We start from the raw sequence: 23,042 nt of genomic DNA, 5'->3' as shown, positions 1-23,042 counted from the left end.
CCATCTTCATGATATGAAATATTTTTATTTTCTATAGGCTTTTCTGTTTCTTGGAACTCTAGTTTTGTGTGTGTGTATGTGTGTGTGTGAATACCACCATACTTTATTAAGTATAGTACCTTTATAACATTTTTATATTTTACTGCAGTTCCTCTCATAAGTCTTTTTACTTGTCTAGAATTTTCACTTCATACATTTTTAAAAAAATCTGGTTAGTTAAAAAAAATACAGAGAAAGACAAATATCATATGATATTGCTTATATACGAAATCTAAAAACGGGTACAAATGAACTTACCCAAAAAACAGAAGTAGAGTCACAGATATAGAAAACAAACTCATGGTTATGCAGGGGTGGGGTGGGGCGTGAGAAGGGACAAACTGAGAGACTGGGACTGACATGTCCACACCACTGCATGTAATAGAGATGGCTAGGAAGAGCCTACTGTGTAGCACAGGGAACTCTACCCAATACTCTATAATGACCGACATGGGAAAAGAATCTAGAAAAGAGTGGGTATATGTGTACATGCACAACTGATTCACTTTGCTGTACACCTGAAATAACAGTACTCCAATAAAAGTTTTTTTTTAAATGGCCAAACCATCCAAAAAATACTGTTGATTTTTATTCAAATTCTAAACTTTTAGATTCGTTTATCCAATGCTCTTAGAATGTAGATGCATGAAGGTTGTTTTATTTTTATCCAGTATTTTCCAAAGTTTTAATTGTCAAACCCCAACTACACCATCAATTCAATAAATCAGAATAAAAGGGAAATGAGAATTACAGAATCAGTTGAGATATGGATTTGAGTGAGTATATGTAATACTTGGCTTTTTTTTTTCTCCCCAAAGCGTTTATGTCATTCAACGTAGAGCACCCTTTTTTTTTTTTTCCTCTTGAATTAGGGCAAAATTTAATTGGTCCAAGTTGTCTAGATACAGAAAAGAATCAAGTAAACAGATAAAAAATTTCAAGTGGACAAGGGGATTTATTTTCATTGTTTATTTATATCCATAGGTCGCTTCACAAGTTTCAAAGGCTGTATAAAGCTATAATACAGCCACCTTTCTGAGCAAACTTGTGTGTAAATACAGTTTATTTCACTTGAAGCCTTGCCCTCTTGACTGATGGAAATTGTAGTAAAACTTCCACCTGGGTTGTCAACTACGGGAAACTTTCTTATTTATTTTTATTTGTCACAGCAGGTTAAGCTCACAAATTCCAGGTGTTACGTGGCTTTAAATCTGGACGCAGGCACAGGAATAGTCTGTTGAAGGTAGTTTATTTAGGATCCCTAAACATGAAGGGACTTAATGAAATGGATTTTATCCAGCTCTGTAGGTCAGGGTGTAAATTCAATGTACAACGACCAGAAATAGACCAATAGAAAAGCAGTGCCAACAGAATAAATTCTGGGTCATGCACTATGATAATTCTATATTTATTTCTGAAGATGGTAGGAAGGGAGCAAGAATTCAGAGAGAAGCAACCTCCCTCCTGCTAATTTACAACTTAGCTAAAAGTGACCGTCTCTCTTAGTAATCTTTCTCTCTCACAAACCTTTCAGATTATGGGGAGTAATACAACCATTGCCACCAGCAGACGAGAAAACTTCTTTTCTTCACTTAATGTATAGATACATAAAAATGTACATAAAAATATACATAAAAATGCATCAATCTTAATTTTTCATTGAAAAGTGAAAGTGAAAGTTGCTCAGTCATGTCCAGCTCTTTGCGATCCCATGAACTGTAGCCTGCCAGCCTCCTCTGTGCATGGAATTCTCCAGGCAAGAATACTGGAGTCGGTTGTCATTTCCGACTGCAGGGCTCTTCCTGACCCAAGGATAGAACCCGGGTCTCCTGCATTACAGGCAGGTTCTTTTGTTTTTTTAAGCTTTTTTTTTAAATTGGACTGTCACTGCTCTACAATGTTGTGTTAGTTTCTGAGCTATATGTGTACATCCTCTCCTTCTTAAGCCTCCCTTCCATCTCCCCATCCCACCTTCCAATTTATTTTTTTAATCTTCATTCCCAAGGTTCTAAATTATGTATTTATTTAAAAACACATTGTCTTCATGATCATTTTATTATATACTTTAAAAAATTTTGTTTTGTTTTCTAATGACTTTGCCCAAAATAAGACGGTCATTCTTTGGTTAACATGATCATTCACTGTATGGTAATTGAAAAATCTAATTTATTTAATTAGCCTGTCATATTTGCTGTACTTTCTCTGTTTCCTTCCTAAAGGAGCTAAAAATAAAATTATCTTTCTGCCTTTGCCTACACAACCAGCAGATGTCCACTTATACATCCAAATGGACTTGTGAGTAAACAACTAATTTGGATCAAATTAATGCGCAAGTAATTAAAGTTGATTTTTTGTATGTGATTCTAATTTTCATCACACAGTGCTTGTATTTCAATACTTTGGTATTTCATAAGCTGTCAGCTTGTGATACATTCCAGTAATAAGAAACTTTAGTTGATCCTCATAGGATGTATATATGTGCATGGATCAAATTGACCCATCTGGACAGAGCAAAATTCCCAGACTAGTCCATTTGAACTGAACCACTTTCATGGTCTGCTGTCATAGTTTATTCTGTCCTGTTTTACATTCATATTTGACATTTGATTTCTACTTCCTGAACATCAATACAAGAAATCAGGAATCTTTTTCCCAAATTACCCCTTAGGCTAAGTCTACAATTTTCCATCCACACATATCCACCCAAAAATTTGGGAGTTAAAAAAAAAAGGAATTAAAAATTCTGACTTGATTCCACTCTTCTCAATTCACCATAATTCAGTTATTAATTTCTTTAAGTATTTTAAACCAGTAATACATTACTATATTTCAAATAAACTATTTGATAGTGAGCTAAGAATTGTAGAAAATTCTCCTATCATGAAACTTTGAAATTCAAGAAGGAATTTTGTTTTGGACTTCTCATTCCAGATATCTGCAGAAAAAAGTGTGAAAGGGCAAGCAAGCAAGAAATAACAACTCTATAATGATATAAAGGAAAAAGTCATGAGAAAATATCAGTTTTATATAACTAGCTGCCACTCTAGATATTCTATATTTGACAACATGTTTCTTTTAAAACTATTCTACTTTTCATTTTACCTCTTCACTATTTCATGCTAAAGTGTGAGACACTGAATATATGAAATAATTTTTAAACAAATGAATAAATATTATATTGGATTCTGCAAGCTATTTTATTGATTGTCTATACCTCTTTTCCCTCACTTGTATTTTAATAATTAGTGAATTATAGTGGAAAGTTGGAAAGATTATAGATATCTGTTTTCTTCTATTTGTTAACTGTGTGTTCTTGAATATATACTTAAATCTTTCCTTTTGTCAGTTGTTTTTTCCTGATAAATGGGAACAATAAAGTCTCTCTCATATCTCAAATAACTAAGTCATAATACAGACATGCATTTATACCTAGAAACCACAATATTACTGTAAGATAAATGTCATTTATATCTCAAATTCATTTTGTGTTCTCCTTGATATCCTCTGGTTTTCATTTCTAATGATGTAACTTAAACTGTAATGGAGTTCAATTAATTTCTGATTGGCACATATCTAATTTGATATTTCTTAGCTTCTGGGCAGCATTCATACCTTCCTAAAAATGTTTTGTAATATGTATAATTAAAGGAGAATTGAATTGAAAGCATTTAACTTTGAAAATGTTGGGGTTATTTTATGATATTTCCTTGGGGCGGGGGTAATGTAACTAACCCGAGTGTTTCATAAAAACCGTGATTTAGAATGAACGTTGCAGACTTTTTCTATCCCCCAACCTCTACCTCCTTCCCACCCCCGATACTTCTGTAGATGGAACAGAAAGTCACACTGACCACTCACTTTGTTAAATCATCTATCATTTCCCTGGCAAGTTAAATTGGCCAATGACTACGATGAATTGGAGCTAAGGCAGTTGGTTCTCTTTGAAGCCCCAGGCATTTGTTTCCAAATAAACTGAATTAGTGAGTCCCCATGTAATTTATGATTTTTCATTTACTTGACTTATTTCCATGATGATTGGAGATTAGTCCATTTTAAAGGAGACAAAAGAAATTGGGTTTAAGAAACATTAAAACTAGACCAGGAAAGCATACGGAGATCAAGTAGTTCAAAGTTATGGTGACAGATTATCCTTAACTCATGCCCCATTTAAGAAAGAGAAAGACACACTCTTCTTTGATAAAATATGTTCTTGAAGAATTTTTATTTTTATTTTATGCTTATAGGGATTAAAATCTGAGTTTTATATACATCGAACATCACAACCAAACTCTTGGTTATATGGGGTTTACAGTTTGATATGTGAAAAACTCCCAGTGTTTATATTTGGAGTTGTGCCTACTTAGGGATTAAAGTTTGGAGGCCACAGTGATGTCACTGGATTAGAGTTAGGAAGATACATTTTGGTAAGACTGAAGCCAATGCCAAATTCATGACTCCAGAATTTATGATTGAACTCTAGACTGCCTACAAATTCATGACTTCTAAATTTATGATTGAACTCATGACTTTCCAGCTTACAGATTTAAGGGCATGCACTAATAAATAAAGACTCCTGAACCTCAAAGTAAATTCAGTGGACACCAATGTGCATTTTAAAATTTAAAATACTGATCCAGGAATAGCCAATGCAATGACCTTGCACCTTGGTTGTGTGTAGGCTGAAGGTACAATACCACTTTACAGACTGTTTAAAATATTCACGCCTATAAAATTATATCAGTGAGAATTGGAGTAGACCCATTTCATGTTATAGACCATCTGATTTTTTCACCGTTTTGTCAAGATTTATTTTCTTAACCTTTATCTCTTTTTGTTTCAAGTCTCAAGGGACAGTAGTAAGACTATTCCCTTTGGAAACAAATTCCAAAATAAAATTCAGATATTCCTTGACCTTTACCCAAGGATTATGTTCTCTTGATTTTTTTTTTTTTTTAATTTGAAAATTCTGAGTCAAGTGCTGGAATAATGCCAAGTATCTGGATGAAAAGATCAGTCATCCAGATGTTTTATCTATATAATACAAATATCTCTAGACTGGCCTTCTATGTCCTTTACTGCCTTGATGCAAGTTAGATTTTTCTTTATGCTTCCATTTTTCCCAAATAATAATCTATAGTTCAGCAAATCAGGAAAATTTATTTATTTTGCCTCCTCTATTCCTTAGTTTTATTTCCCATATTGTCTTCATGTTTCAGTTTTTTTGTTGTTTTATTGTCATTTATTTTTGCCCACCAGCACAAAAGATTTCCTCCCTATTCTTTGAGCTATCCTATACTATTACTGAGGTCTTCTCAATACTCCTCCCATGACGAACATTATTGACCTTTTCCGGAAAGCATAGGCAAGCATGCTTTCTGTAATCTTGTTACTCCAACCTATATCTAGCATATAGAAAATGTTCAATGAATATTTATAAGGTGTCCACTTAACAACCAACCAAATATTGGCTGATTAGTCTATTATTTTATCAGTTTGTTTTTTATGGGGTAAACAATTTCGGACCTTATAGATACCTTCCTTTGTGTATCTTGAGAATATTACTAGGTAAAAAAATATCTATATAAGGTATATAATATAAATAAATGCTACATTTAGCAAATCTGATAACTGGGAAATCAATGAAAAAATAATACAAGGGTTTTAATTTAGTTGCAGATAAAATTGTTGATAAAATTGCAGATAAAAAAGTTGCAGATAAAATTGTTATTTTTGGATCATTACAATTTTATAAAACAAGGAGTAATTTACAAAATTGTAAAATGAGAAAGAAATTATTGTTAGCCTCTTTTGTTTTTGTTCAATCACTAAGTTGTGTCCAACTCTTTGTGATCCCATGGACTGCAATATGCCAGACTTCCCTATCCTTCACTATCTCCCAGAGTTTGCTCAAACTCATGTCCATTGAATTGGTTACCCTCTTTGGTAATTTCAAAATTTATTAGATATAAAACATTTTGGAAAAAATCAAAGTACTGCATATATCACAGCTGCATTAAAGCATAGTATACAGGTGTTCTAGAATGGGATTTTTTATCCTCCAAAATTTAATTCTAGTAAGAAATATTAGAATATTTTTTAGCTTTTATTTTTCCAGGTGGTCTAGGTTTATCTTAATTAATCTGTGTAATAATTGTGCCCCCAAATGACCATCTGTCATCTCAAAATTTATTTTTCATTTTCAATACTATTTCTCCCCTTGCTTCACCTGTGGCCAGAAGCAAAGGAGTGTTGAAAGTCACACATCTGATGAGAAGTGACGTGACAACAAGCTCCCACACAGCCAGGAGCCTCCCATATATTCTATACATTGCATCTCTCTTCTAAGAATCAACGTTCTCCTCCTTCTGAGGGTCTTTATTCCTTCATGATTCCCCCAAGTCAAGTCTCTAAGCTCAGTCTTGTTTATGAAAGACAATTGGTGTGTCTCATTTTTCTAGTCATGCAAGCACATCAGCAGTTAGCTGTTTTGCTTGGAAGTGGAAAGGCATTATGGGTTTAAAAGTTGGCTCTCTCTTTCCTCCTGGCAGCATACACTGGGCAAGTTATTTCATTTCCTGGTAGCTCAGTCCTCTCAACTTTTCATTTGTCAAACATGGCTGATGAGAGTATCCATCTCATATGAGTGCTGGGAGAATTAAATGAATGAACACATGTAAGGTTTTTAGAATTCTGCTGAATGTTTGGTAAATGTTTGCATTAAGGATTTAAAAAAATTTTTTTATAGGCACATTAGCAATTCAGCAAGATTAACTTGTTCAAAGACATCTTTGGGAGATGCAGCCCTTTGTTGTAATCATCATCACAGGCAGAATAAGATTCCAGTGGCTAAGAGTAAGAAATGAACAGGGAACAAGCAAAAAGTATCAAAAACTGGCTGACATTTACCCTCCATTTTCCTTCTTGGTTCAACCTAAGTCTTATACTCTCAATTTTGAAAAGAATTTGTTTCACTATTTCAAATTTTAGTTTAAAATCACATCTTCATAGTTATTTTCCCAGAGGTGCTTTGTTAAAGGGAGAAGTGTATGTAAGTTCAGTGGAGTGAAGGCTGTTGCTTTGTGCACTTTCACTAAACAATAAGCATAGAGGCTTTTAAAGCATACTTTATTAAAATTTTCTCATTTCTGTATTACTTATGTCACAGTAGTTTAAATGTTGCATTTCATGTATTTAGTTCATCTCTCTAAAAAGAGTCTCTCTACTTCAGCCATGGTGCATTTATTGTAGACAAAGCTCCAGTTTACAGACCATTCCCCCGGGATCACTTATTTTATGGTCTCCATTGTTCTATTTATTTACTTAGTGACTGTCATAAACCTGCTGTTTTGAGAGAACATGGAGGCTAATATATACTTTGCAGCATCTGCGTTCGATGTCTATTTACCTTTGAGTGATCTGGTTCAAGAACTTCTTGCATAGAATACTTTTTGCCTATAATTGTATTCCTTTCGAGCTGGATCCATTTTAATTTTTAATATAGCCAATGCTGACCTTATCCCTTTTATTTTCAGATTCTCACTGCTTGATAACAGATCATCTCTCAAATCCCTGGAGAGAGAAAGAACTAATTTATTTGATGTATAATAGCTGGTTCAACTTCCCCTTCCTTCCCTCCTTCTACGTAACCTCCTCCCTCCTCTTCGTCTTTCTCATCTTCCTTTTCCTTCATCTATTCCTCCTCTTAGACCCCTTCCTTCTTTAGTTGTGTGTGTTTTTAGGTGTGTGCATTTGTGCGTGTTTGGGTTCATTTAAGCATCTATGTTCCTGACACAATGCAACATATTTTATTTTTATTTTCTCCTTATTTTTCTTTTTTCATAATTTTATTTATTTATTTTATTTTTACTTTTTAGCTGTGCTGAGTCTTAGTTGCTGCACAGGCTTTTCTCTAGTTGTGGGGTTAGAGGCTACTCTAGTTATGATGCATGGTCTTCTCACTGCAGCGGCTTTTCTTGTTGTGGAGCTTGGGTTCTAGGGAACAAAGGCTTCAGTAGTTGCGGCTCCCGAACTATAAAGCATGGGCTCAGTAGTTGTGGCCCAAGGGCTTTGTTGCTCCACAGCATGTGGGATCTTCCCAGCTCAAGGATTGAACCTGTGTCTCTGCACTGGCAGGCAGATTCTGTACCACTGAGCCACCGAGGAAGAGCTTACTTTTTTTAATATTTGAATTCCTATTTTTGACCATGTCATCTTTTTAGGCCCCACTTGCAAGGAGTCTTACCATAAATCCTTAATGTCATGTAGAGTTGTATTTTAAACAAAACCTCTTATTTACAGGTTCAAAACTCTTTGGCAATATTTACAGCAAATATGATCTCTAATAAATCAGTACTTCCCACTGTGCTCAGTTGATAACTCTCTTGGATTTCATTTCCACCATATTATTGTAGATGACACTTTGAGATCATAAACATTTGTGGCATATTATGTTTGGGTAGAACTATATTTGTGTGTGTGTGTGCATACGTATCTACACATAGAAAAGTCTATAAGGTTACATACCAAACACCTCAGAGTGTGAAATGAGGTTGAGGATCCTTTCACTTCTAAAATGTTTGAGAAATATTCTTTCTCTCTATCCAGCATATACATCACTTTTTATTTTTTAAAAAATCACAAATCTAAAAAGAAACAAAATCCCAAACACTTAGGAAATATCCTGGTTGGACTTAAGGGAGATTGATACATTTTCCAAATGGAATTTATTCTAGATTCATAGTTAGATTCATAGTGGGTTCCATTTCAAGGGGTACAGTGTATCCCAAGGAAATTAATCAGTTTCAGTGGATTTATTCTCCTTTGTGTGTGGAATTAACACATAGAAAATATCATCTCCCCTTTCTATTGACTTTTAACTTTTATTATATGATTTTCATTCTTAAAACTGTTTTCATGTTATTAAAATATGCATCTATTTCTTTGTCAATTTTAGTCAATATCTTAACATTTTAAAAAATATTTAAACCATGCATTCAACCTCTCACCCCTTTTTTATTCACCTCTACTTTCCAGTTTTTGTTGTTACATTATAGCTTTTACATTATTAAAGTTGTAACATTGATTTATAGTCTCTGACTTTAATCAAGTTTAGGTAGCTCTGTACAAGTTAACTCAGAAAATTGAAAACCTCTAAAAGATATTGAATTTATATAGAAAGAAATGTACTTCTATTGAATCTTTGTGATTCTGTAGCAACTTTAATAAGGTCAAGGCTAACAAGTTCTCTTTCTCTTTCTAAACATTTTCCTTCACTCATCAGTCATTCTCAGTTGATATCATATCTTGAAATTTATGCCACCCTTTCTTTAAATATGTATACAAGCCAACTTTCTAATTAATAGACTTTATAGTAGTTTTAGGTTTACAGAACATTGAGCAGATAGTAGCAAGAACCATATATCCTCTGATTCAATACTATCAAGCTATTCATATAGATTATATTATTACCTGCCTGGATTCTGAGAGGGAATTTGACAAAATAAGCATTCATTTTTATTGAAAACATTGACAATACAGGAATCATTTTATCCTTTCTTTCTTAACTTGATTATCTATACATAGACATATAGCTAAAGGTCAAAAAGTCAGCATCATCCTAATGGGGAAATACTATAGATTCTCTCACCAAAGTCAAGGACAAGCATGAATATCCACTATCATTATGACAATTTAATATTGTCTGAAAGAGATGAACCTATAAATCAGACAAGAGAAGAAAATTAGAGGTATAAATACTGGGAAGGAGAAGGTAAAACTATTTGCAGTTAACATAGTGTTTTTCATGGAAAACACTAAGATATTAAGTAAGAAAGCAAAAACCTGCAAGTATGAGATAATACAGTGACTTGCTGGAATATAAATTAACATAAATAGAATTTATCTAAACATAAAACTGCAATTCAGGAGATGTGGGTTTGATCCTGGTTCAGGAAAATCCTCCGGAGAAGGAAATGGCAACCCACTCCTGTATTCTTGCCTGGGAAATCCCATGGAGCCTAGCATGCTATAGTCCTTGGGCTCGCAAGAGTCAGACACGACTTAGCAACCAAACCATCAAACATGGAACTATCAGTTCAAAGATATAATGGAAGACCTCATTCTTATTAGCAATGTAAAAAATAAAGCCACATGCCTAAACGTAGCATGGTATGTGCAAACTCTATATGAAAAGAAACTTCAAACCACTCCTATAGTACATAAAAGTAAACTTAAACTAATAGAAAAACATATCACAGTCAGAAAGAGTCAATATCAATGGTATCTATTTTTCCTAAATTCTTTTGCTTTAATGTAATGTGATCTTAAATGGTACTGGGACCAGATAAAATGATTCTACAGTTCACATAAAAATTGGGCAGTTTAGCTAAATAAACTTAGACAAAGAACAAAGAGCAGAAATGAGTTATAACAGACATGAAGTATATTATAAACCTCAGTAGGTAGAATAGTGTGATGCTTACACATGAGGAGACACAATCCAAAATAGTAATATCAAAAATAAAAATATATACAGGATTTTAATATGTGATAAAGGTGTCATTGGAAAACAGTGAGTAAAAATGAAGCTTCCCAATTTCATGCATCCTGAAGTATCAGTCTTATCTTTCCATGATTGCTGGATTTTATATTATGGTTAGAAAAGCCTTCCCCAATATGAAATTATAAATAAACATTAATCCATAGTTTCTGTTAATTCAGCTCAGTTCAGTCACTCAGTCATGTCCAACTGTTTGCAACCCCATGGATCGCATCACGTCAGGCTTCCCTGTCCATCACCAAAGCCTGGAGCTTCCTCAAACTCATCTCCATTGAGTTGGTGATGCCATCCAACCATCTCATCCTCAGTCGTCCGTTTCTCCTCCTGCCTTCAATCTTTCCCAGCTTCAGGGTCTTTTCTAGTGAGTCAGTTCTTTCCATCAGGTGGCCAAAGCACTGGAGTTTCAGCTTCAGCATTAGTCTTTCCAATGAATGTTCAGGACTGATTTCTTTTAGGATTCACTGATTTGATCTTCTTGCAGTCCAAGGGACACTCAAGAGTCTTCTCCAAAACCACAGTTCAAAAGCATCAATTCTGGGAGAACAAGATGGTACAGGAGTAGGTGGATGCAGAGTACATCTCTCTCCACAGGTACACCAGGAATACACCTGCAGACACAGAAGTGCATGCAGAATACCAGCTGAGAGCGGACAGGAGTACCTGAACAGTGGAAAAGAATATAAAGAACCACACAAAACTTGGTAGGACAAAGGAACTAGGGGGGAAAACAGGAGTGTTAATAAAGCTGGACCTGCCCTCAGCCAGTGGAGGCACTGAAGCAGGGGTCCGATCCCCACATTGGGGCAATTGTCTGAGTCAGAGGAGAAACATTTAAGGCTGAGGGTGAAACAGCTGATCTGCGGCAGCCTAAACAGAATGAGAATCAGATGGTCCTTGCCATATGTACTCTGGACAGGGATGCAGGTCCCCTGGAAGGCAGAGCAGCTGGGAACTGGAGAATAGGGATTGTGGAGAAATCCCAGGGCGAGGGTTGCTGTTGACTTTGGAGAGACAGATCGATCTAAGAGGAGCTGAGGGAAGAGATTGTGGTGGAAAATGCCTTTGGAGGAAAGCCGGGCAGCCATGGAAGTAACGCAATACTACTGAGTCATGCATCCGGGGTGGAGCCATCACCATAGCCTCTCTCTCCCCACACACCAGCATCAGCAGCTCAGCAAAATAGAGGCTGGCCCATCAAGCGCCTGACAAACTGATCTACAGAGTAGGACCCCACCCAGGGGGCCCCTTTAAGTCCCTGACGCACTGATCTACGGAGTAGGGCCCCACCCAGGGCGCCCCTTTAAGTCCCTGACGCACTGATGTATGGCGTAGGGTCCTAGCCAGGGGGGCCTCTCTATGTGCCTGAGGCGCTGAGCAACAGAGAAGGACCCCAGGCAAAGGAGCCTGAATGGGTGGACCTATGGAAAAAGACTGGCCAAAGAGGCCTTCTGATTGCCAGCTACAAGAGGCTTGAAAACAGACTCTGATGGGGCCATCACTCCTGCGGTGGAGACAGTCCATGTCTCTGCAGACTTGGCACCGCCAGGGTCCCCACAAGCCAAGCAGCTGCGCCACCTTCATGCTCAACACTCACTGGGGCAGAGCTGCCACAGGCAAAAAAAGCCTTGTATCTATGCATGCAGGGTCGCTTCAGTAGTGTCCAAATCTTTGCGACCCTGTAGACTGTGGCCTGCCAGGCTTCTCTGTCAGGGAGGGGGGTTCTCCAGGCAAGAATACTGGAGAGCATTGGCCAATACTGGTTGCCATACCCTTCTAGAGCACTTTATTTCCTGCTGCCCTAGCTGCCAACTTCCCCTGAGTACCTGGTGCTGCCAGAGCCCCTGCGACCCAAGCAGCTGCACCACCTCCACACCTGGCCCTCACAGGGGCAAACCCGAATCCTCGAGAGCAGCCTCAGGAGCAAACCCCAGTGGATGACCCACATGCAGAGGTGGAAATAAAGCCACAATTGAAACCCAGGGGCAGTGTGGCTAAGGAAGAAGACCCAAAATGTTCCCACCAGCTGTACAAGCTCAGATTAAATCCACATGATTAAATAGGCAGACTCTGTGTCTATGGAATATATAAAAGGTCATTGAGAGCTCCCACAAAAAAACAAACAAACAAAAAAACGCACTAGTTCTGATAGCTGTGAACATTGGAGGCAAGAACAACAGGAGTAGGACCAGATTAGAATCTGAGCTGCCCCCACAGAAGGTCCAGAGATCAGAAGCATGTAGGAGCGCACCCTAGGGAGGTGAGGTGGACTGTGACACCCAGCAAGGGAAAGGACTCTGACAGCACTGACTCAAGAAAAGTATTTATTATTCTTATGTTTTGACTTGTTCTGTAGATTCTTTTGTATTATTTTCTTTTTCCCCCCTCTGTTGTAGTTGTTGACTTTATTGGCACTATGAAATCCAATTAAGCTTTTGAGCTTTCTTTTTTTCCCCCAGTCACATTTTTTATTGTTGCTATAAAACTCTGCCTCTACATTGGGCTTTTGCAGTTCTGTGGAATTTTCCTTTTTTCCTTTTTTTTTTTTTTTGCTTTTTTAAATTTTAATTTTTAAGCCTATTATTATTTTTTCTACATTTATTCCTTTGTTTGCTTTTCTTACTGTTCTTTTCCCCTTGAAGTTAATCTTTAATGTATATAAATCTTCTTTATCTACCTCTATTTAACTTTGCATATCTATTTTCTTTCTTTTCTTTCCTGTTAACATATTTGTTAGTTTTATTTTCATTGCTTTAATGTCCAACTGGTGTCTTGCTTTAGTTTTATTTTCCAGTTTATGCTTTAGTTAGTTTTCTTCTGGTAGATATAATTTTTGGTTCCTTTGTTTGCCAGGTCAATCTATTGTACTTTATTTTTTTTTTTGGATTATTTTGATTTTTCTTATGGATGTACATGTATATGTGTATATTCAATCACACTTTTTACTGTTATAAACCTCTGTCTCTGTGTTGGGTTTTTGCAGTTCTGTGGGATTTTCCTTTTTTTTTCTTTCTTTTTTCTTTCTTCTTCCCTTTTTTTCTTTTCTCTTTTTTATAATTTTAACTCTTAAATTTTATAAATTATTATTATTTTTTCTACATTTATTCCTTTGTTTCTGTGTCTTACTGTTCTTTTCCCCTTGCATTTGGTCTTTAATGTATATAAATCTTCTTTGTCTACCTCTATTTAACTTTGCATAACTATTCTTTCTTTCTTTTCTTTCTCTTCTTTCCTCTCAACATATTTGCTAGTTTTGTTTTCATTGCTTTATTTCCCACTTGGCACCTTGCTTAGCTTTGTTTTCTAGTTTGTTCTTTAGTTAGTTTTGTTCTTCACTGGTAAATATATTTTTGATTTCCTTCGTTTGCCAGGTCAATCTACCATATTTTATTTTTGTTGGACTGTTTTGACTTTGTTCATGAGTGTATATGTATATTCCATTATTTTAATCATTATTTGCCTGATTTTGTAACTGCCATTTCTCTGGGGTTCATCTTTGGTTTCTTGTTTTTGGATATTTGTTTTAATGCCATAACAAACCACTTGTTGAGACTTTGGAGTGGGAGCACTGACTCCAAGATGCTAGACTACCAGAGAAATAACCCTCAGTTCAGTTCAGTTTAGTTCAGTTGCTCAGTCGTGTCCGACTTTGTGCAACCCCATGAATCGCAGGACGCCAGGTCTCCCTGTCCATCGCAAACTCCCGGAGTTGACTCAAACTCATGTCCATCGAGTCAGTGATGCCATCCAGCCATCTCATCCTCTGTCATCCCCTTCTCTTCCTGCCCCCAATCCCTCCCAGCATCAGGGTCTTTTCCAATGAGTCAACTCTTCGCATGAGGTGGCCAAAGTATTGCAGTTTCAACTTCAGCATCAGTCCTTCCAATGAACACCCAGGACTGATCTCCTTTAGGATAGACTAGTTGGATGTCCTTGCAGTCCAAGGGACTCTCAAGAGTTTTCTTCAGCACCACAGTTCAAAAGCATCAATTTTTTTGGTGCTCAGCTTTCTTCACAGTCCAATTCTCACATCCATACATGACCACTGGAAAAACCATAGCCTTGACCAGACAGACCTTTGTTGGCAAAGTAATGTCTCTGCTTTTTAATATGCTATCTAGGTTGGTCATAACTTTCCTTCCAAGGAGTAAGTGTCTTTTAATTTCATGGCTGCAGTCACCATCTGCAGTGATTTTGGAGCCCCAAAAAATAAAGTCTGACACTGTTTACACTGTCTCCCCATCTATAACCTTAGGGAGTATCAAATAGTGAGAACTCACACAAAGGAAACCACTTGAATACAAGACCCAGGATCACCCAAACACCAGTAGCACCCTGTGCAGGATGCCTCATCTAAACGACAAACAAAACAAAAATACAAACCCAATCATCAGCAGACAGGACAACCACCTCATTCAGCCTTGCCCATCAGAGGAAAATCAAACAAACAAAAACTCGGCACAAATCTCACCCTATACAAAGCTTACACAAACCCCTGGACCAACAATAGGAAGGCAGTAACCAAAAGGAATAAAAGAGTCAACCTTGAAGCCTGGGAAAAGGAGATTTCAAACACAATAAGTCAAAAAAAAAAAAATAATGAAAAGGCAGAGAAATAATAAACAAATGAAGGAACAAACTAAAAACACAGAAGTCCAAATAAATGAAGAGGAAATAGGCAAACTACCAGAAAAAGAATTAAGAATAATGATAGTAAAGATGATCAAAAATGTTGAAAACAAAATGAAGAAAAATGCAAGAATCAATTAAGAAAGACCTAGAAGAATTAAAGAATAAACATGCAGTGACAAAATTAGAACTACTCTAGAAGGAATCAATAACAGAATATCTGAAGCAGAAGAATGAATCAGTGAGCTGGAAGGTAAAATGGTGGAAATAACTTCTGAATAGCAGAATAAAGTAAAAAGAATGAAAAGAACTGACGACAGTCTCAGAGACCTCTGGGAACAATATCAAATGTGCCAGCATTCGAATTATAGGGGTCACAGAAGAAGAAGAGAAAAAGAAAGGATATGAGAAAATTTTTGAAGAGATTATAGTTGGGAATTTTCCCAAAACAGAAAAGGAAATAGTCGATCAAGTCCAAGATGCACAAAGAGTCCCATACAGGATAAACTCAAGGAGAAACATGCCAAGACACATACTAGTCAAATCAACAAAGACTAAACACAAAGAAAGAATATTAAAAGCAGCAAAAGAGAAGTAACAAGTAACATACAAGGGAAACCCCATACGCTTAACAGCTGACCTTTCAGCAGAAATTCTGCAGGAAAGAAGGGAATGCCAGTATATGTTTAAAGTACTTAAAGGGAAACATCTACAACCAAGATTACTGTACCCAGCAAGGATCTCATTCAAAATTGATGAAGAAATAAAAAGCTTTTCAGACAAGCAAGAGTTAAGAGAATTCAATACCACCAAACCAGCTATACAACAAATGTTAAATAGACTTATACAGTCAAGAAATACAAGAAAAGAAAATTTACAAAATCAATCCCAAACTATTCAGAAAATGGCAATAGGAACATATATATCAATAATTACTTTAAATGTAAATGGTTTAAATGCTTCAACCAAAAGACACAGACTGGCTGAATGGATACAAAAAGAAGACCCATATGTATGCTGTCTACAAGAAACCCACTTCAGACCTCAAGACACATATAGACTGAAAGTGACAGGATGGAAAAATATATTTCAAATTCCATGCAAATGGGAAGCAAAAGAAAGCTGGAGTAAAAAAAAAAAAAAAAAGAAAGCTGGAGTAGCAATCCTCATATCAGACATAATAGTCCTTAAAATAAAGTTTAGAAGAAGTAAGGAAGGGCACTACATAATGATTGTGGGATCATTCAAGAGGAAGACATAGCAATTGTAAATATTTATACACCCACCATAGGAGCACCTCAATACATAAGACAAGCACTAACAGACATAAAAGGAGAAATTAACAATAACACAATAATAGTAGGAGACTTTAACACCTCACTGACACCAATGGACAGATTATCAAAACAGAAAATTAATAGGAAAACACATGTCTTAAATGATACATTAGATGAGATGTATCTCATTGATATCATCAGGACACTCCAATCAAATCAGAAGAATAAAGAATACACCTTTTTCTCAAATGCATATGGAACAGTCTCCAGGATAGACCACATCTTGGGTCACAAATCAAACCTCAGTAAATTTAAGAAAATTGAAATTGTATCAAGCATCTTCTCTGATCACAACACTATGAGACTAGATATCAACTAAAGAAAAAAAACTGTAAAAAACACAAACACACTGAGATTAAACAACATGTTTCTAAGTAACCAACAGGTTACTGAAGAAACCAAAAAGGAAATAAAAAAGTTTCTAGAAACAGAAGACAATGAAAACATGACAACTCAAAACCTATGGGATGCAGCAAAAGCAGTTCTAAGAAGGAAGTTTATAGCAATACAATCCTACCTCAAGAAACAAGAAAAACATCAAATAGACAACCTAACTTTACACATAAAACAACTAGAAAAAGAACAAAAAGTCCCCAAAGTTAGTAGAAGGAAAGAAATCATAAAGATCCAAGCAGAAATAAATGAAAAAGAAATGAAAGAATAGTAAAGATTAATAAAACTAAAAGCTGGTTCTTTGAAAAGATAAACAACATTGACAAACCTCTATCTAGACTCATCAAGATTAAAAGCAAGGAGGATCAAATCAACAAAATTAGAAATGAAAAAGGAGAGGTTGCCACAGACAATGCAGAAACACAAAGGATAATAACAGACTATTATGAACAAATATATGGCAATAAAATGGATAACCTGGGAAAAGTTCTCATAAAAGTTCAATCTTCCAAGACTGAACCAGGAAGAAATAGAAATTATGAACAGCCCAATTATAAGCACTGAAATTGAAGCTGTGATCAAAAATCTTTCAGAAAACAAAAGCCCAGGACCAGATGGCTTCACAGGAGAATTTTATCAAACATTTAGAGAAGAGCTAATGCCTATCCTTCTAAAACTCTTACAAAAAATTGCCAAGGAAGGAACACTTCCAAACTCATTCTATGAGGTCACCTTCACTCCGATACCAAGACCAGACAATGACAACACACAAAAAAGAAAACTACAGGCCAATATCACTGATGAACATAGATGCAAAAATCCTCAACAAAATTTTAGCAAACAGAATTCAGCAAAACATCAAAAAGTTCATATACCATGATCAAGTTGGGTTTATTCCAGGAATGCAAGGATTCTTTAATATATATAAATCAATTAACATGATACACCACATTAACAAATTGAAAGATAAAAACCATATGATAGTCTCAATGGATGAACGAAAAGGCTCTGACAAAATTTAGCACCCATTTATGATTAAAACACTTAAAAAAATGGGCATAGAAGGAACCTACCTCAACATAGTAAAGGCAATATATGATGAGTCTACAGAAAACATCATTTTCAATGGCAAAAAACTGAAAGCATTCCCCCTAAGATTAGGAACAAGACAAGGGTGTCCATTTTTGCCACTATTATTCAACATAGTTTTGAAAGTCCTAGCTACAGCCATCAGAGAAGAAAAAAGAAATAAAAGGAATTCAGATCAGAAAAGAAGTTAAGCTCTCACTGTTTGCAGATGATGTTATACTGTACATAGAAACCCCTAAGGATAGCATCAGAAAATTACTAGAACTAACCAGTGAATTTAGCAAAGTTGCAGGATACAAAATCAATACACAGAAATCACTTGTATTTCTATATACTAGCAATGAAAAATCAGAAAGAGAAATTAAGGAATCAATCCCATTAACCCTTGAAAGAAAAAGAATTAAATATCTAGGGATAAACTTACCTAAGGAGACAAAATAACTAACTGCAGAAAATTAAAAGACACTGATGAAAGAAATCAAAGATGACATAAACAGATGCATAGACATTCCTGGGTAGGAATAATCAATATTGTGAAAATGACTATACTACCAAACACAGTCTACAGATTTAATGTGATCCCTATCAAATTACCAATGGCATTTCTCACAGAATTAAAACAAAAAATTTCACAATTCACATGGGAACCCAAAAGATCCTGAATAGCCAAAGCAGTCTTGAGAAAGAAGAATGGAGTTGGAAGAATCAGCCTTTCTGACTTCAGATTATACTTCAAAGCTATAGTCAGCAAGACAGTATGATACTGGCACAAACAGAAATATAGACCGATGGAACAAGATAGAAAGCCTGGAAATAAACCTATGCACTCTGGGTAACTTATTTTTGACAAAGGAGGCAAGAACATACAATGGGGCAAAGACAGCCTCTTCAATAAACAGTGCTAGGAAAACTGGACAGTTACATGCTGTCGTTTAGTTTAGTTGCTAAGTTGTGTCCAACTCTTTTGCAACCCCACAGACTGTAGCTCACCAGGGTCCTCTGTCCACAGGATTTCCCAGGCAAGAATACTGGAGTGGGTTGCCATTTTCTTCTCCATTAGCTACATGTAAAAGAATGAAATTAGAACACTTTCTAACACCATACACAAAGATAAACTCAAAATGGATTAAAAACCTACGTGTAAGACCAGGAAGTATAAAACTCTTAGAGGAAAACATAGGCAGAACACTCGAAGACATAAATCAAAGCAAGATCCTCTATGACCCACCTCATAAAGCAATAGAAATAAAGCAAAAGTAAACAAGTGGGACCTTATTAAACTTAAAAGCTTTTGCACATCAAAGGAAACTATAAGCAAGGTGAAAAGAAAACCCTCAGAAAGTGAGAAAATAATAGCAAATGAAGCAACTGACAAAGGATTAATTTCCAAAATATACAACCAGCTCATACAACTCAATGCCAGAAAGAAGAAAAAAAAAAAAAAGAAACCAATCAAAAAAGTGGGAAAAAGACCTAAACAGCATTTCCCCAAAGAAGACACACAGATGGCTAACAGACACATGAAAAGATAGTCAACATCGTTCATTATTAGAGAAATGCAAGTCAAAACTACAATGATATGTCACCTCACATCAGTCAGAATGTCCATCCTCAAAAAGTCTACAAACAATAAATGCTGGAGAGGGTGTGGAGAAAAGGGAATGCTCTTGCACTGTTGGTGGAAATGTAAATTGAAACAGCCACTATGGAAGATTTTATGAAGATTCCTTAAAAAACTAGGAGTAAAACCACCATATGACCCAGCAATGCCACTCCTAGGCATATACCCTCAGGAAACCAAAATTGAAAAAGACACATGTATCCATTGTTCATTGCAACACTATTTACAATAACTAGAACATGGAAGCAACCTAGATGTCCATCAACAGATGAATGGATAAAGAAGTTGTGGTACATATACACAGTGGAATATTACTCACCCATAAAAAGGAATGCATTTGAGTCAGTTCTGATGAGGTGGATGAACCTAGAACCTAATATACATAGTGAAATGAGTCAGAAAGAAGACAAATATCATATTCTAACACACACATATGGAATCTAGAAGAACAGTACTGAAGAACTTATTTACAGGGCAGCAACGGAGAAAGAGACATAGAGAATAGACTTATGAACATGGGGGAAGGGGAGGAGAGGGTGAGATGTATGGAAAGAAAACATGGAAACTTACATTACTATATGTAAAATAGATAGCCAAAGGGAATTTGCCGTATGGCTCAGGAAACTCAAACAGGGGCTCTGTATCAACCTATAGGGGTGGGAGGGGGAGGGGGATGCAAGGGATGTTCAAAAGGAAGGGGATATATGTATACCAGTGGCTGATTCATCTTGAGGTTTGACAGAAAGCAATAAAATTCTGTTAAGCAATTATCCTTCAATAAGAAAATAAATTAGAAAAAGAACACAACAAACCAAACAAAAAAAGCATCAATTCTTCAGCACTCAGCTTTCTTTATGGTCCAATCCTCACATCCATACACAACTACTGGAAAAACCATAGCTTTGACTAGACGGACCTTTGTCAGCAAAGTATCTCTGCTTTTTAATATGTTGTCTAAGTTGTTCATAGCTTTTTTTCCAAGGAGCAAAATTTCATGGCTTTTAATTTTAAATTTAAATTTCGTCTTTTAATTTCATGGCTGCAGTCACCATCTGCAGTGATTTTGGAGCCCAAGAAAATTAAGTCTGTCACTGTTTCCATTGTTTCCCCATCTATTTGCTATGAAGTGATGGTACCAGATGCAATGATCTTAGTTTTCTGAATGTTAAGTTTTAAACCAACTTATTCACTCTCCTCTTTCACTTTCATCAAGAGGCTCTTTAGTTCCTCTTTGGTTTCTGCCATAAGGGTTGTGTCATTTGCGTATCTGAGGTTATTGGTATTTCTCCTGGCAATCTATATTCCAGCTTGTGGTTCCAGCTTGTGGTTCAATCAGCCCAGTATTTCACATGATGTACTCTGCATATAAGTTAAATAAGTAGAGTGACAACATACAGCCTTGACATTCTCCTTTCCTAATTTGCAACCAGTCTGTTGTTCCATGTCTAGTTCTAGCTGTTGCTTCTTGACGTGCATACAGATTTCTCTGGAGACAGTTAAGGTGGTCTGGTATTCCCATCTCTTTAAGAATTTTCCAGTTTGTTATGATCCACACAGTCAAAGGCTTTGGTGTAGTCAAAACTTTTCCATTAACTAAAAAAACACAAACTTTTGATCAACAGTGTTAGATGGATCACCTTGCCATCTTGAGTCAGTTAACATTGCAAATCTTACACTAGACAAATTCTGAATGAATGGATAGTTGAAATTTTGAAAATGAAGCTATAAAAAGCTACAAGAAAACATCAATATCCTTGAAATATCCTTGAAATGGGGAAGTTCTTTATTAATATAATGCAAAATTAAAGATAAGAATGACAATTTTGGCCAGAGAAAAGTCAAGAATGTTTTCATGGAGTGTAAAATATGCCATAGAAAAACTCAAAGATAAATGAGAAATGGGTGATGATTGGAAGGTGGGGATTGTAACTCATTCATTAACAAAGGCTAATTCCCTAATATATAAATCACTCTTAGATACTGAGATAAAACAGGCTAACAACCCCAACAAAATGCAGTTAAGATTATTCACAGATAAATACCTATGTGTCCTCAAACATAGGAAAGGAAGCTATACTTCAACAGTGGAAGTATGAGAAATGCATGTTTCAGTGTAGACTGAGATAACAGATGTTTTACATTTTTTTGTTGACAAAAATCCTAACAGTTGACATATTCTTCTAGCAAAATTATAGGAAGACAAGTGTTCTTATACATTGTTTTCTGGATTTCAAGATGGAATGACATTTTAGGAAGGAAATTTGATATTATTTACCTAAGTGCATTTAACCTTATCTAGTAATACTGCTATAAAGTAATCATACAGATACATATGGATATTTAAGAAATATTTAAAAACATTTGCACAAATATTATTAATTGTGGGACTGTTTATAACACATACAAGTGCGGAAACCATTCAAGTCCAGCAATAGGGGACTGGAAGCACGAACTCTGGTGTATCTACACAGCACAGGCCTAGGAAGCTATTAAGAACAGTGACGTGACCAAAATTTTGGTACCAAAATGGTGAGACTTCCAACATTTTATGTTGTGATTAAAAAGCAATAGAGCAGCAGTTTTAGTAAACTATAAATTGTATAAGAAAGGGAGCAACATATTTATTAGCATTTGCTTATATATTTACAAAGAAATATTAAAAGCATTCACAAACAACAAATGAAATCGTTGAGAGAGAGGGAGGGTAGAGAGGTGGGAGTCTTCTCTTTGGTAAGTTATATACACATATATCTGGGGGTGGTGGTGAGAGGGAGGCCTAAGAGGGAGGGGATATATGTGAACATATATGATTCACTGTGTTGTATAGCAGAAACTAACAAACAATGTAAAGCAACTATGTAAGTTATATATATTTATATTATATTGATTATTGCACCATATGGACATCTTCAAAAATAAAACTGCACACATATATATGTATATATGCACTATATATAATTTTCAATTCCAGATTCAAAACATTTCCCATAGAAATCTAAATATCTGAGAAAGTTTCTTCATTGTTATCTAGCATCTGACACATAAAAATCTAATGCAGTAGGATTCTTGTTTCTTTGTAGACTCTCTGTCTCTCCCTCTCCCCCCACCCCTTCAGGAAGCTTATAGAATTTTCCTCTTTATTCTCAAAACTACAAAATTTTTTCAAGATGAATGTGCTCAGCATTTTGTGTGCTGTCCCTGTCTGAATATGAATGAATATTTTAGAAGCTCAGGTTAGTTTTTGACTCCCATAAATTTATGTTTTCTCTTTACATTCTGAGCTTCCCTGGTGGCTCAGGCAGTAAAGAATCTGCCAGCAATGCGGGAGACCCAGGTTTGAGCCCTGAGTCAGGAAGATTCCTTGGAGAAGGAAATGACA

The sequence above is a fragment of the Cervus elaphus genome, chromosome 29 (assembly GCF_910594005.1).
Source record: "Cervus elaphus chromosome 29, mCerEla1.1, whole genome shotgun sequence".
Taxonomy (NCBI): Eukaryota; Metazoa; Chordata; class Mammalia; order Artiodactyla; family Cervidae; genus Cervus; species Cervus elaphus.
Note: the sequence above shows the minus strand (reverse complement) of the source record.